The sequence below is a fragment of the Myotis daubentonii genome, chromosome 10, assembly GCF_963259705.1.
Source record: "Myotis daubentonii chromosome 10, mMyoDau2.1, whole genome shotgun sequence".
Classification (NCBI taxonomy): domain Eukaryota; kingdom Metazoa; phylum Chordata; class Mammalia; order Chiroptera; family Vespertilionidae; genus Myotis; species Myotis daubentonii.
Genome location: NC_081849.1, coordinates 18,350,475 through 18,367,920, shown reverse-complemented (window position 1 = coordinate 18,367,920; position 17,446 = coordinate 18,350,475). Strand labels below are relative to the sequence as shown.

General features: G+C 38.5%; 1 protein-coding gene across 1 annotated transcript in view; it reads left to right on the top strand.

Annotated features, from left to right (window-relative positions):
• Positions 1 to 17,446, top strand: part of SLC13A1 (solute carrier family 13 member 1) — an 85,053-nt gene that overhangs the window by 40,901 nt on the left and 26,706 nt on the right. The gene's annotated exons all lie outside the window — the stretch shown is intronic.

The following is a 17,446-nucleotide window of genomic DNA, read 5'->3' as shown; positions in this document are numbered from 1 at the left end:
GCATGCAGCTAATAGAGCCTGTATTACTCCAAAAGTAGCTGAAATATTTTAAGAAAATAAAAAGAAACAAGATGAAAAAAGACCCAGAAAGGACACTGACAGTACATGGGGCCATACACTTGTCAGGTTCCAGTGGGGAAACTGGGAGACCAATCGTCACATTTTCTGAAAAATGAGTCCCAGAAGTTAAGTTTTAAATACCAAGTGAAGAACCAAGTGACTAGATTTCTCCCTTCTTTATAAGCACTAGTATTATTCAAAGAGGTATCCCAGGTTTTTGCACTCGCTCAATTTCTAAACTTCCAGCCATCTTGGAATTAAAGGAATTGGAAAATCAGTATGCTTTTAGTAAAAGGCCTGAGATCATTGTTTTTTTTATTCATCTTATATAATTTGTAGTTCCCTAAATGGAAAAAGTTATAAGGAAAATATTTCTTGAACAAATCAAATCTTGCTTTTAATTAGGTATTATTTAATTTGGGGATGAAACTTATTATTATTTAAAATCAAATCCTGTAATTTAGCATTCTTAAATGTTCCCTAAGAAGTCAAAGAACCATAGAACAGTAAAAAGCATGGTTCATGATATCAGAGATGAGGGGCATTAGTTCTCCCAAGTGAAGTAATAGTAATTCTAAAATAGCTAGCCCCTAGATCAAATATGAAAAAAGGTATTTTAGATCAGACCAGGCAGATGCTATAATCAAAAGTTGGTTCTCCTGGATTACATTTTCCTTTTCCTATACTGGGTGACATTGTGTGACAAAGCCAATTGTTAGTGTTGCTCAGTCCTTATCTGATACAACCTAGGTGTATCCTTTTATTCATCCAGCCAAATCCTATGGGAGAGAGAGAGAGAGAGAGAGAGAGAGAGAGAGAGAACGAGAACCACACATTCTTTAGGAACAGCAGCAAAAAGACAAGATAAATGATAAATGTTGGTGAGGATGTGGAGAAAAGGGAGACCATATAAATTGATGCAGCCACTATGGACAACAATATGGGGGTTCCTCAAAAAATGAAAAATACAACTACCCTACGATCCAGCAGTCAATCCCATTTCGGGGGATTTACCCAAAGAATATTAAATCACGATCTCAAAGAGATTATCTGAACTTCTATATTCCTTATAAATCATTCACCAGTCAAGATATGGACACAACCTAAGTGTCCACCAATAGATGAAAGGATAAAAAGATGTGGTATGCATATACACTGGAATATTAGCCATGAGAAAGGAGGAAATTCTGTCATTTGTGACAATGTGATAAACCTTGAAAGCATTATTTTAAGTGAAATAAGCCAGAGACAAATACTGCCTTGTATCCTTCTTTATATATGTAATATATATTAAAAAAGAAAACTCACAGAAGCAAAGAGGAGAAAAGTGGTTGCCAGGGGGTGATGGGTGGAGTAAATAGAGAAGGGTTCATAACAAGGTACAATCTCTTGGCTATGAGATGAATAAGGTCTGAGCATCAAATGTAAAATATGATGCCCATAGTTGATAACACTGTTGTATGTTTGGGATTGGCTAGGGTAGTGGTACTTGAATGTCTCACCACTAAAAAACAAAGAGATGTGCGAAGTGATGGCTGCTTTATTGGCTAGATGGGGTAATCCTATATAATAAAAGGCTAATATGAAAATTGTCCCCTTGACTGAGAGTTTGATAGGGAGTTTGACCAGGAGTTTGATGGGGGGCGGGGCCGACCTGCCAACTGCCCATGGCCCCTCCACCCGGCCGGCCCTATCGGCCCCGATTGGGGTGGGCTGGCTGGACCCCACTCATGCACAAATTTGTGCACCAGTCCTCTATTCTTTTAATAATGTATATGTGTTTCAGATCACTATGATGTTCACTTTAAGTATCTTACAATATTATTTGTCAATTTTACCTGAACAAAGTTGAAAAAAATATTGTGGGATAAAGTGTACATCCTGGTGGTGTAATATGTATTCATGATATAGTGGCTCCCCATCTGGTTGACTACACATACATCACCTCATTTATTTACTTACTTATTTGCTTATTTATTTTGGTGAAAATTTTGAGTTCTACTCTCTTGGGACACTTCAATTGTGCTGTGTAGTGTTATCAACTGTAGCTGCCATGTTTTGCATTGGATCCTCAGTCCATATTCATCTTATAGCTGAAAGTCTGTACCCCTTACTTGGACTTTTTTGATCTGGCAGTTTTCTGTGCCTCTGGGAACACAGGATGAAGCTGAACTTTTAAAAAACAAATCATAACTCTTCTACTTATTAATCCAATTTATGAGAACTCATTCCATACAACCGAATATCTAGAAGTCTCATTTTCAATAGTGTTATATCAGAAGAAACGACCAAATTTCTGGCATGCAATGGAAATCCAACATGCTCTGCCAAGAGCCTAGACTAGAGTGAAGGGAACTGCCTGGATATAGACCAGCAGGGAAACCTAATCTACCTGAAATTCAGCCAGGTGTGTTTCTGAAAGAAGAAAGAAGTGGGTGGCAACAGTTGGTGAGGTAAATTTGAATAGTTTATTTAACATTCATTAAGACAAGGAATCATGGCAGCAACCGGTAAACATGAACTCACTCCAGATTTCCATTTTTATCATAGTCAAAGCCTAGCTCTGTTGATGGGTATAATTAGCGGTGTTTCCACAAAACATTTTGTTGTTAAAAAATTATTGACTGTTGATGATACCTTGTCTTCATATTTCTTCAAGCAAATAGCATAAGTTCACCCATGTTGAAAGCATCTGTGCTTTCCTCTAACTATTCAGTAAACCTCCCAAAATATAATGAAACAAATATAAGAAAAATATAAGAAACAAAATATAATGTATGTTGTTCTTAAAATCCTCAGCAATGTTTTTATGCATCTTCCAATGCTATTTCCTAAGCAAGAAATATGTTTACTTTGTTCCTAAATTGTATTTTATATATTTTGATTATGAAATATTTCATACATATTTATGAAATATAACAAAAAATAAGGAGTAATAAAATGAATAAAATAGGATATACCATACATAGCTCAGCTTAAGAAACAGAATGTGCCCTTGCCAGTGTTCAGTGGTTAGAGCATTGGACAACACACCAAAGGGTCTCAGGTTCAATTCTGGTCAAGGATACCTACCTGGGTTGCAGGTTTGATCCCTGGTCCTCGGGCATGTGCAGGAGGCAACCAATCAATGTCTCTCTCTCTCTCTCTCTCTCTCTCTCTCTCTCTCTCTCTCCCCCCCCCTCCCTCTTACTCTCTTTAAAAATCAATGGAAAAAAATATCCTCAGGTGAAGATTAACAAAAAATAAATAAAAGAAAACAACAGAATATAACCATTTCTAGAATGTTAAACAAACTATTCAAATTTCTCCATGAGCCCATCTTTGATTCTTTCTCCTTTCTTCATGCAATTATATTCTCTCCTTATTGGGTTAGCCACAGTCCAGAATTTTGTGTTAATAGTTCTCTTATTTTCTTTTTAGCATTATCACTTGTATTAGTTACTTGTTCACTATGACAACCACCCTAAATAGCAATAGTTTTAATGAGGTAAAAATAGGCTGGTATGTTGTCTTCACAATCAAGATGACCCTGACTCTTTCCACCCCGCTCTGCCCTTCTCAAAGTCTGTTAGATCAAGTTTGCTAGTTGTACCTTTCAAATAGTCTGTGACTTAACCAATTTCTTTCTGCTTCACCCAGCAATTGATGAAACTGTTTTTGTTAAAATCTCCCTCTATGATGTGGATATGTCTATTTCTTCTGCAATTCAGTCAGTTCAGGTTTCTACATATTTTTAGATTGTTTAGATTATGTTATTATGTCCTCACCAATTTGGAATGTTTAAATATTACAGATTAATTAACACTTTTACCATTTTGCAGTGCCCCTCTCAATCTATACTAATATTCTGGGGTTTTAGAGTTTATTTGTCTGATGATGATGCTTTTTTAGGCTTGTACCTGGCATTTTTTATTTTTAATATTTCTGTGTCATTGTATTTTAGATGTAACTCTTGTAAAACAAACACTGGCTTTTGCATGTTTATCCAGGTTGAACATTTTTACCTGAAAAGTTTGATTCAGTTGAACTTTTGCAATTTTATGAATTCTGAATTTCTAATGCCAGATTTCTGTTTTCCAATATTTTTTCTCTGTTTACTAATTCTTTTCTCATTAATTCCTTTAGATATTCATATGCCATATAATTCACCCATTAAAGTATGCCAGTCTGTCATTTTTGGTATATTTACAGTTATGCAACCATCACCACGATTTTATTTTATTAATTGAATTTATTGGAGTGACATTGGCTCATAAAACTGTATAGGTTTCAAGCGCACAACTCAATGTTTCATCTGCACACTGCATTGATCGTTTCATACCCATTTTCCCCCACATTGCCTACCTCCAAGTGCTCCTTGCCCCCCTTTCCCTCTGGCTATCACCACACGCTTGTCTGTGGCTATGTGTTCCATATATGTTTTTTGTTTAATCCTTCACCTTCATTCATCCAGTCCCCCAATGCCCGTCCTCTCTTACAGCTGTCAGTCTGTTCTATGTATCCATGCCTCTGTTTTTATTTCGTTCATCAGCTTATTTTGTTCATTAGATTCCACATATAAGTGAGATCAAGTGGTATTTGTCTTTCTCTGACTGGCTTATTTCACTGAGCATAATAATCTCCCCGGCCATCCATACTATACAGTTTACAGATGGAATGTCTATAAAATTTCGGAGGGTCTCTGAGGTCTGCCTCCACCTGTCTGCTACTCTGCCTCCCCCTGAGGTTGCCTGGTCTTCCTCCAGAGCCTTCTGAAGAAAGACTGCAGAGTGGACCCAGGCTGGCCACAACCCACAAACCCTGCCACAGGTGCGAGCTTGGTAGGGGAGGGCGGCTTGGGTCCAGAGGGTGAGACTAGTGGGCCTCCTACTTGAGGGCTGTGTGGTCAGGCACTCAATGAGGGGAATGTGGACCCTACTCCAGAGCCAAGCCACAAAGTCTCTGCCAGAGTCTCCAACTCTAGTTCCCCCAGGAGGGGCATCCTGCAGGTTCAGGTTGGTAGCAGCAAGTCATACCCTCTGCAGGAGCAAGATCAGCCAGGTGGAGCCACTGGGGCTTGGGGGATGGGGTGGGGAGGAGACCAAGAGTCTCCCATTGGGGTGGTGCCGGCTGAGCCCTCAGGAGGGGACCAAGCACTTCATCCTGGTCCAAGACAATAGCCTCTGAAGGAGACAAACTCGGAATATCCCAGTTCTGAGCAACCCTTCCTTCCCTGTCATTGGGACTTGGGGGGCGGGGATCCAAAGAGTCTCCCATTGGGGATGTTGACAACAACCTGTGGGAGTTGGGTGGACACTTCTTCCCCTTCCCAGGATAGGTGGACTGAGCTTGCAGGAAAGATAGGAGTGCCAAACCGCTACCCCCCCCCCCATCACCCACCCACCCAACACCAAACCCAGCCCTGGCCAGTCTGATTCTTGGATAAAAGCCTCCCTGGGAGACAGTGCGGTTAAGGTGCCAGCTCTGTGCTGTACTCTAATCCTTTTCATGGCTGAACTCAGCAGGGCAGGCCACTGTGATCCAAGAGGTGGTGGTGGGAGGGGAGTGCTGGCTGTGTGCTGGAGGTGGGGAAGAATGGTCCCCTTTCCAAAGCCTCACAGTTCAGTCACTGTCTGAGTCTCGACCAAGAGCTTCTCCAGAAAAAGAGCCCCCCACCCCCCAAATCCCTGCTGAGTGCAGCCAGCAGATCCCTCTGCAGCACCCGAGTACGGCAGACGGGAGTCACCAGTAGTTGAAAACTGGAAAGTGCACTGTACAGGCTGGTGTTAACAATCGGAGTGCTTGGCCCTGGGAAGACAGCATCTGAGTCTCTAGCAGACTCCCTTCTCTCCCAGGCAGACTGAATCCCCACAGATTTTCACCACCAGGTGCTATCTATCCTCTTTGTGTCTCTGCTGCTTGGTGTTGGGGATCCCTGCATGGGTTTCAGACCTCATGCTCCTGGGGAAGGGAGTTTTGCAGCCCAGAAAACCCTCCAGCTCCTCACCTGCCACATGGGAGTGGGGACCAACCTTTTCCATGTCTCTGCCCTTCTTACCAGTCTCTATGTGCCTCTTCTGCAAACCCTTGGTTATAATATTTCAGTTTGGTTAGCCTTTGGTTGGCTATTCAGGTTGATTGCTCTCTAAGTTAGCTGTAATCCCATTTGGTGCTGGGAGCAGCTGTGTGCAGCTTCCACCTAGTCTGCAGCCATCTTGGAATCTCCCCTCCACTGAGGTTTTAAAATTCAGTTATTTAATTTTAATTCCTATAAATTCTATTTGTCTCTTTTTAAGATCCGTTTAGTAATTTTTATAGTTTCTTTCTCCTTACTCATGTTTTCCATCCTTTCTCTAGTTGTGTTAATCATAAATAAATGTATTTATGCTCTGTGTCTAACTCTAGTGTTTGAAGTCCTAGGGATCTCTCTCTCTGGCCTATTTTTGTTTCCTGTTTGTTCTCACTTTGGTTACTTTATTTTCTTGTGTGCATTGTGCTTTTAAATATAGAAATGATAAATTTCCTTGAAATGTCTATGGGAGTTCCCCAAGTTCTGGGTTGTAGCTGCATGGAAAAGCCTTGAGTTATATTACTGTTTTATTTTAATACACACACCAATCAAGAGTTTTCAGGGTACATTATGTTTTCTCTTAAGTCAACATAGGATTTCCTTGCTTTCTACTTTTACAAAGGATACCAGCTTTATGAGTGTTTTCCTATACAGCTCCCTGCTCAGGATGGGCCATCCCCAGCTACACCTGCAAAAGAATAAACTGAAACCCTCAGGTCAGACAGCTGCCTATACATTCACTTAAGATTTTACTTCCACTTTTTTGAGGTCAAGGCCAATTTCTTACTTTTATATCAGTTCAGTGATAAATTTTTAAATGCACTTTTAAATATTTTAAACAGGGACTCTGATTTGTCATGCAGCTGGATATAAAAATTTGCTATATTATTTATATATTATTTCAGTCATTTTTACCACTATAAAAAAAACAAGATGTTCCCCAATAGCACATATATTTTTACTTTTTGCTCTTCACTAAGAAATTACAAATGAAGCTTCTAAATATTTAACATTAAGAATAATATTATTTTATAAAATAAATTCTGGATTTAATTGACTTTCAACATCATTGAAAAAGTAGAGTTTTTATGAAGATTCTCATGTCTGGAGTGCTAAATTTTTAATATCTATCTATTCATCATACTATTATTTTATAACCTAATATTCCCAATTCACAATATGCAACATAATTCTTTATTAACTATAGGGATATAAAACATATTTCAAGGAGTTTTATTGATAACTTCAACTTTGTTACCAGCTTCTCTGAGTTGTTCAGGTTATCACCAATTACAGCTTCATCTGATCTTTATGAAGAGATTATATCAAGAGTAGAAGAATCTCCTCTTACATTTTCTGCTGTTCACTTACTATTTTCATTCTGAAGTTTCTTTACATAAATCCCTTCCTATAGAAATACTTCAAAGCCAGATGCATATTATGGGAAGAGGAGATGATAACATAATCATACTAGAGGTTGGAAGGTAAAAAAAAAAAAAAAATGGGTGGGAGCCCTGGTCAGTGGTTAGAGTGTCATCAGCTGGTGCACTGAAGCGTCACAAGTTTAATTCCCAGTCAAGGGCACCTACCTGGGTGAGATCCCTGACCCCAGTTGGTGTGAGTGCGGGAAGCAACCGTTCAGTGTTTCTCTCTCACATTGATGTTTCTCTCTCTCTCCCTCTCCTTCATTCTCTTCTACTCTCTAAACAATCAGTGGAAAAAATACCCTCAGGTGAGGATTAACAAAACAAAACAAAAAAGAGAATGGGTGAGAAATGATTTAGTTACCTCACAAAAGTGGAGTCCTAAATCAGCAGTGAGGAATGACAATAAACAATCCAATTTACATAGAAGCAGCCCTCAAAGTTTTTTTTGTTTTTTTTTTAATATATTTTATTGATTTTTCACAGAGAGAAAGGGAGAGGGAGAGAGAGTTAGAAACATCGATGACAGAGAAACATCGATCAGCTGCCTCCTGCACACCCCCAACTGGGGATGTGACCGCAACCAAGGCACACGCCCTTGACCGGAATCGAACCTGGGACCCCTCAGTCCGCAGGCTGATGCTCTATCCACTGAGCCAAACCGGCCAGGGCAGAAGCAGCCCTCAAAGTTTTTAAATGTTGAAAAGTGGGGATAAGTAAAATATTTCTAATGAAACAGTTCAACTCTACATAGACGCAACTGGTCCTCTCCCACCAAAGAGAAGTGTAATCTTAGATATAATGAAGCAGAGGGTAAGGAGGACCAGACACAGTTCAGGGTTGGGGGGAGGTTTCACAATGAAAATAGGGGCATTGAGTGACAGTTTATATGCTAAACTGTGAGACCCCTGACTTCCACCCCACCTGCTCAGTAGGCAGGAGACCAAAAGTTTCTTCCTTGGGGAATGCAATCAGCACAAAAGAGAAGATGAAAACATATAGCATTGGATTTAAAAAAAAAAAAAAAAAGCCCAGTTTGATGCTACTGCATTGAAGCCCACAGTCTTCATCAAATCCCGAAGCACACCTACAGAGCTTCCAATCAGCCTTTCATTGACTTCGGTAAGAGCAAACAACTAAATTAAAAAGACCTGGATATTTGAAGAAAGCCTCGGGCATAGAAAGAGAGAATCCCAAACAAACAAAAATGAAAGAGAAACATACAGGAAACAGAGACTTCAAGAAGATGAAAACACAAGAAAAGAAACTACTATTAATCTATTCGGAAAGGTAAAGAAATTGTACTCATCAAACATGATGGACAGTCTATAAAACGGGAAGAAGACTTCCTGGCTGGGTGACTCAGTTGGCTGGAGCGTCATCCTGTACAACAAAAGGCCTTGGTTGGATTCCCTGTCAGGTTGAGGAGATAGAAGAGGGCTAGGCAGTCAGGGTTGGGACCACGGGTGAGGTGGGAGGTGGGGGAGGCGAGTGTAGAGTTGCAGATGCAGGTTGCTGACTGTGTCCTGTTCCAAGAAAAACAAAGTAACCTAGAATTGAACCCAGTTAGGCAGCAGTTGCTAAAGCAACCGCACTAGGCAGAACAGTGATGTCACCTCAGACCTGAAGTGGCAGTTCTCAATCTGGTTCCTCTCCCCATGGGAACTCGAGCTTTAAAATGTATGGATGTTGCTAAGGCAGAATTCTTTGAAATGACCAATCAAGAGCTAACAAAGCATCTATCTAACGCTAGACAAAGAAGCACACCCTCTTCTCTTTCTGGTGCACTGGATTCCTGACTCTCCCTTGCAACCACATAGCTTGTGGCCCCATAGGACTCCACACATGGACTAATAGACTTTAATTAGCTTGGATGCCGAACTATGCCCGGCTGCAACATGGAACAGAAGGTCTGGACACTGACCTGCTTTTGGCTGTCCAGGAACCCCAGCTGCACCTTTTCCAGGACTGGCTTAAGGGGCATGAGACAAAGAAGCTTTACCGGCAACACACATTGGCCCCCTCCCTTTGCTCCTTGCTCCAGGGAGTCCCTCTGTCTCTCAATAAACTTTGCTTCCGTTTACCATCTTTGTCCGGGACTAATTCTTTGATTTTGGGAGACAACAAACTCATACCCGATCACAGCACTTTGCTTTCAAGGGCACATACCCATGTTGCAGATTCAATCCCAGGTCAGAGGGCAAACAGGAAAGAACAGATTGATGTTTCTCTCTCACATCAAAGTTTCTATCTCTCTCTCCCTTCCTTACTCTCTCTAAAATCAATAATAATAATAATAATAATAATACCCTACATATCCTCAGGCCACGATTAAAAAGTAAAATTTAAAAAGAAGAAGACAAAAATAAAATGTAAAATAAATATATAAAAGTAATATAATAAAATATAAATGGTAAATTTAGTAGGAGAAAATAAAAAGAAACAAGAAAAATAATAGGAATATCAGAAAAAAATAAAACCAAGAAGATTGCATCAAACATTCAAGAAAAATTTCATAGTGAAGAGTATGCTTTTCTTGACTACAGGAACCACTGGGTGCTACCATAGGAGATAAAACAGACCCACATAGGAAAGGACATTGAGATTTCAGAATACTGTGAGTGAAGAGACTTTAAAAGTTTCCAGAAAGGGGAAAACATATTCCTTAAAAAGGGCAAAAAAGTAAATGGCTGAAGACTTCTCTATAGCAACACTGGAAACTCAGCGACAAGAGGGGGAAAAAATGCTTCAAAATTCTGAGTAACATTTATTTCCAATCTAGAAATCAATATCCATGAAACTATCAATGAAGTGAGAGGATAAACAAACATCTAGATAGCTCTTTGCAGGTCTAGAGGAAAAAGTGATTAGATTTAGAGCAGGCAGAAGGCTCTGGAAGACATGTCTTCAAGGCAATGAAATTAGTAGACTACTTGATGTGGATTAGATATTCAATCATTTGAATGTTCTGAGAGACAATCACCTAAATCCAGAGATTTAGTGATATGTACTTAGAAAACTAATCAATTAAGGATGTGGGGGGAGTGCAAAACAGGAAAAGTAATAAGTATCCTAGTACTTTGCTGATAATAGATCTCCAGACAATATTCTGAACTTTGAACTCTGCTCAAAGCAAAGTAACAATCTAGCCATAATGGGAGAACGGTGGAGATATAAAAAGTATGAGCATGTTCAGTGGAGGAGGATATGAAAGGAAGCTCAAGTCACGTCTAACATAGAAATTTATTTGTAATGCCTACAATTTCAAAATTAAGAGATAGTATTATATAAATATTATTAAGGTAAGTGCAAGTAAATATCCAAAAAGAGCTAGACTATTTTAAAGTTGCTGTCTTTGGCAAGCAGAAAATCATTAGCAGGAAGTAATATTTGTGCAACTAGCCCTACATAATTACTTAAATATAAATAGAAACCCTAATGTTTTCATACCACACTTACCCAAATGAATTATTTTATACAGCACTGTGGAGTCCAGGGGCAAAGTCCATGCTGATTCATGTATGTAGATCAGCACCTGAGGTTGGAAATGTGAACATGCTCCTAGAATCTGTAGTCACTGCCACCAGGTGGCTATAGTGAGTTATATCTGGACCTGCAGCATTTCTGTTCTGAACTGTCTTTTGAGCATCATCCCAGTAGCAATGTCAGAGGATTCTGAATTTGGTCATGTCCCAGATAATTTTTTTAAGTCCATGTACCAAATAATCTCTAAACATCTCTCTGCTCCAATAGTCTATGATTCTTTTATATATTAAAAAACCTTTCTTACAATTGTGGAACATACAAAAGGTATCAAGGTAGCAGTTATCTTCATAATTCCATTGTTAAAATTTTAACATATTTCATTTCAGTCTTATTTCTAGTCACATATATGTATGTGGATATATATTTTATACAGCACTTGTCATGCTAAGTGCCATTAAAACATATATACATATATATGTTTATTGATTTTTAGAGAGAGAATAAGGAGAGAGAGAGAGAGAGAGAGAGAGAGAGAGAGAGAGAGAGAGAAAGAGAAACAGTGATATGAGAGAAACATTGATTGGCTGCCTCATCACACATATTGCAACTGGGGATTGAACCGGAAACCCAGTTATGTGCCCTGACTGGAAATCTAACCCACAACCTTTTTGTGGAAAGGGTGATGCTCCAACCAACTGAGCCACCTAACCAAGACTATTTTTTATTTTTACAAATTACATTGTTCTGTATATTTAATTTCATTATGAAACATACAAAGCAGGCACATACCCATTTACAATATATCCATGGAATGTCCTTCAGTTACCAGCACAGGATACTATCTTTATATCTTTAGCCTCACTCCTCTAGATGTTCTGCTTCCCCTCCCTACTTTACTTTGGGATATTTTTTTCTCTTCCAAAATCCAATGAGAAAACATCATACACACACACACACACACACACACACACACACACAGTTCCTTCTCCACTTATAGAGAAACATAGTCATTATTTTGTTGTGCTGATATCTGAAAACACATGCCCCCAGTGTCAAGGTCTTACTTTCTATCCCAAAAAGACTCATTTCAATTCCCTCTTAGCCTACGGTCAAACCCTTGGTCTCAAATTGAAACTACTGCCCAGTGGGGTCAAAGACTAATCCTCCCTCATTTTTTTTGTAGTTTTTATACCTACAGTTAGCTCAATTAGTGACTTGTCTCTGGATTTTTAAGAGCTGTTTTTCTGCCCATTGCCCTCTACTACTGTCCTGGTGGTCCTCAATCTTTACCTCTTATTACCATATCATCTCCTCAACTTCTCAGCCCAACAATCACCTGCCCTAAGCAAAAATAACAATAGAGTTGACTGTGTGGGCCTCATGTTTACTGGGTGACAAAAGTGGTGCACCCCATTCCACCTCACAAACACCTCCACTTACTTAACCATGTATTATGACATGAGTGTTACAATTTACTGCAGAATTTGAATTTACCTTGAGATCTTAATACTAGTTTCTAGATTGTGATATTTGCATATATATCACCTTATGTGCATTAACTTATTTTTTAAAGATCTTTATACAAGAAAAAAGTGTGGAAAATTCATAAGATTTATTTTTAGTTTTGTATCTTCCATTTTAATCATTGTTATATATATATATATATATATGTATATATATATATGCCCATATTTGCCATTAAGCTATTATATAAAATTAATATATATATAGTATTTTTGAAAGTTTTGATGTGACAATGAGAAATTATATACACATCACATCTTTAAGTTTCTTTCTTATTATCAACTTAATAATATCCAAATTATACATCACTTTCTGATTTGTGTTTGAAGTCTTTCCTAGAGTAAAATAATATTTAAACCCTTATTTTCACTCATAAGAATTTATAAACTTGTTTTTCTATTTATTTAGCTTTGACATTTTCAATGGAAACTTTTATCATAGGGAATACAAATAATTTCCATCTAGGAAATATAAGCAAAGGAGACATTTCTAAATTAACTTCTTTGGGGTAAAGAGTAAAGACCCCTGGGGGATAACCTTTAAATTAATTAGCAAGTGAAAGGCAAATTACAACTCAATGCACCTGACCTTGTCATGCTAAGTGCCATTTCCATATCCATTATGGCTTTTCCTGAGAAGGAACTTTTTTCTGATCGTGATTTCTCAAAAAAATCTCTCAGTTGCAATGTTACATTCAGCTATGGGACAGGGCGATCCTCCTCTTTGTATATGTCTTAAATACATCTAGATTTTTTTTAGAAGGCTGCAGTGTATAGAATAGATCTGAAATAGGCCAGAATTGATGCAAGGAGGCCCATATGGAGACTATTACAGTAACCCAAATTAGAGATGATGTCAACTTAGACCAACACAATAATGGGGATGGAAAAAACGGAACAGAGTCCAGAAATATTTAAGTAGATAAAACTGAGATGACGTGGTGGTATAAGGAAGAGAATGGTTTCAAGGAGGACAAGCAATCTAGAATAGTAGCTGAGCTCTACATGGTTTCATAATCTAAGTCTGACATTCCAAGCTCTGTGACCTTGGGCAAGCCAGCTCTCTGGGTATCATGTCTTCATGTGTTGAGTGGGATAATAATAGTGCTAACTTCAGTGTATTGTAAGAATAACATGAATTAAACTATTTATTTGATTTTAACTTTTAACACTATCAATGTTTGCAATTATGGTTATAGTGATGCTAGTTCTTCTGCTATTATCATACATAACAAAAGAACTAGGTTTGAGGAAGGAAATAATGAGTTTGGTTTTGAACATTTTTGGGATTGGAGTTTCATTTAAGACATTCAAATTATGTTGAAGAGACAATTGGATATTTAGATCTAAAAGGAGAAGTCTAGGCTAAAAACAGGGTTTTAGTGGTCTGGAATATGTATATCCATTAAAACAATGAAAATATTTGAGATTTCCTAAGGAGAAACATTACAGTGAGAAGGGACAAGTACCTATGACAGAGTTTCAAGAAATTCCAGTTTTGAGGAAGGGTAAAGGAAAATAAACTGACAAGAGAGACAGAGGAACAGGCAGAGATGTAGAAGAAAAACCACAAGGCTGAGATATCATGGAAGCCCAAAGAAGAGTTTTCAGCAGAAAGAAGTGATTAAATCTTTTAGGTGATGCTGAGAGGTCTATGAGATTGAGACAGAAAAGTATCTATTGTGTTTTATAGCATGGAGGCTATTGATAATCATAGCAAATACATTTTGGGTGGTTGAGGAGACAAAAACTAGATTGGAGTGGTTAAAGAAATGGAGTCATTGAAGTACACAATTCTTTTGAGTAGTCTGGCTGTGAAAATGGAGGTGAGTTAAGGTAGTCTAATTAAGAGGATTAAGATATTTTTTTTTCCCTTTTGTAAAGATGACTTGAAAATGATTAAATGTTGGTGAGGAAATTCCAGTAAAGCAATCTGTATATGGTTTTTTAGAAGGCCTGAGGGATTGGGGTCCAGAAATAAGAAGTTGGAGGGGAGACATTTACTCTATTCTACATATAGAAAAGGAGGAGAAGGCAGTGTAGATGCAAGTTGGTTATTGCACTTGACAGTGAGACATCTTTCTCCTGGCTTCTATTTTTTCTGTAGAACAGGAGGCAAAGTTATCTGTGAAGAGTGAGGGGGCATTAAGAAGAAGATAGAAAATAAAGAAGGTTTTTAATCTTCATGTGAAGACAGGTAGAGAAATTGGGTCAGAGAAACACAGTGGGACAGAGAGGCAGCAGGATACTGCAGTGGAAGTTTGTGACTGTGAGTGTAGGGAACCCAGTTTCCTCTGTTATGTGCATCATTTCGCCAACAGTACTTGACTACGCAGGGGCATACATGACTCAGAAAAAGTAAATGGTTGGTTTCATTCAAAGCTGAAATTTTACTACATAACTACCATTCAAAGAGAGACAAGAGAGTTTAGGATTTTGTTAGGAAAGTTATTGATAGTGGTGATGGTAGATACTTATCCCCAAACTCATCGAATTGTATACATTGAATATGTACAGTGTTTTACATGTTAATCATACTTCAATTAAATTCCTTAAAAAGCCTAAAAATGTCATTTTATTGGTTTACCATGCAATCTAAACTGGATAGGAAAGGAAGCAGACAAATCTACTGGGAATAAGTAGTTGCTTCAATGACCTAGACATGCCAATAGAGTTGAAGGAGAGGAGGGATAGGCGTAATTCAACAGGAAAGTTGGAAGAAGAAGCTGTGATAAAGGAGCAGACTCTGTTAATAAAGTAATAAATGACACTCTTTTTATCCCCAATGAACTCTAATATCAAGCACATACTATAAGTATTCCCATATTGCACTTACAAAGGACTTGCAAAGTAAATGACCAAAAATTAGTTTTAGACTCTTAAACTTAGTGCTGAAAATGAGAAAAGGCTCAAAGAGAGTCTACCTTTGGAATATTTTCCCAAACAGCTCTAATCTCTAGGTTTGGATTAGAGAGGGAAGGAAAGAGCTTCCCACTTACCTCAAGGTGGTGAGATAGAGAAACCACCACTCAGAGAACTTGAGAATCTCTTCTCTAGACCTAGAAGAGATCGATAGAGTAGTCATTGACATACGCTTAAAAAAATTGAAAGTGAAAGGCTATGGCTGAATTTCCTTACCTAATATAGTTTCAGCTTCACTATTATTGTCAACAGAGCAGAGGTGCCCATTTCCCATGGACCAAATATCAGGAACATACAGGAGAAGTGGTATTTGGGGTCACTTGAAAAGCAACTTTCCTCAAGAGAGCTTCTACACTGGGCAACTTGACCTCAGCATGAAGAGATGTGTGTGGACCATCACATGCAGAAACCACAAGAGTGTCATAAGCAACCAAGTGGAAACGATGCATTAACTACAGAGGAGGAGCATGACTCTAATGTTATTATTTGAGTGATAGAAATTTCTTAAGAATCCATAAAAGTACTCATCAAATAAAGGAGTCATTTTGACATCCATCAAGCCAAAAAAGTTCTAACATCATATCTTAATTATATCCATCAAATAAGACCTTTTCTAAACCTTACTACTCCTTTCCTGATCCTGTCCATCCTCTGCCACTCCAAATATGAAGGATTTAAAAGCTGACACTAGCAAGTTGTGGAAGGAATTGGAGCCAGAAGAGAAAAATAAAGCCAAACCCACAAACTTCCTTCCAACTATGGGCTTTTAAGCAGGCCAGATACAGGGGAGAAGGTCTAATTTTAAAGTTTTACTATTAAATGGAGGACTGCTCATGCCAACTACTCAAATGAGGTTGGCTTTTCTAAATCTTTCTTTAAAATATATTTTTATTGATTTCAGAGAGGAAGGGAGAGGCATAGAGAGCTAGAAACATCAATGATGAGAGAGAATCATTGATCTGCTGCCTTCCACATGCCCCTACTGGGGATTGAGTGTGCAACCCGGTGTTTGCCCTGACCAGGAATCAAACTGTGACCTTCCGGTTCATAGGTCAATGCTCAGCCACTGAGCAACACCAGGCTGGAATGAGAGTGCTTTTTTTTACTAAATGTGATTGAAAGACTTTATTAAACAAAGTGACTGAAAAATTTATAGATTCTGCCCCAGGTTTCATCCCAGGGACAGCAAAAGTCACACCAACACAAGTGTATTTATATTTGGCATAGGTGAGAAAAGAAATGAAGTTTCTTTTGTCTCTCACCCTAGGAAGTCCTATTCTTAAACAAAACGCATTAGAAATAGAGATTTCCAAGATGGAGTCATTTGAGGATGTGCTGTTGTCCAAGGTGGAACTGTAGGAGAGAGTGACTGAGGTAGAGCAGAGTTGAAGGTCTCTGGAAATGAGATTTTTAAAAAAAATCTGGAAGGCCAGGATCTTTGAAGGGTTACTCATGAACATTTTATAGTTATTCAGCCACCACGGTAGGGAAACACTGCAAAAAGAGGTTGAAGAACTTACTGCCATGTACTACCAGTTCAGCAGAAAAGATAGCAGAAAATTTAGGAGTGATGGTGAGAAGGGAAGAAAGGAGGGAAGGGTTGGTTTAGAAATAAGAAAGCATGAGCAAAGGAATAAAACTATATTTGTAAAATATTTCAGTGGTTTCGGGTTAAATATTTTTATTGTTACATTTCAACTGATGGAAGGATAAATGCTGTACTATCAGGCTGTCATAACAAAATACCATCGACTGGTGGCTTAAACAACATGAATTTGCTTCTCATCATTCTGGAAATAGATATCTAAGGTCAGGGTGCAGCAGGATCCTTGTCCAGTGAGGGCTTTCTTTGTGGGTTTCAGATGGCCACCTCCTCTGTGTTCTCACACGGTGGAGAGAGATTAAGCTCTCTGTTATCTCCTCTTATAACAGCACTAATCCTATCACCAGGGCCCCACCATTATGATCTTATCTAACCCTGA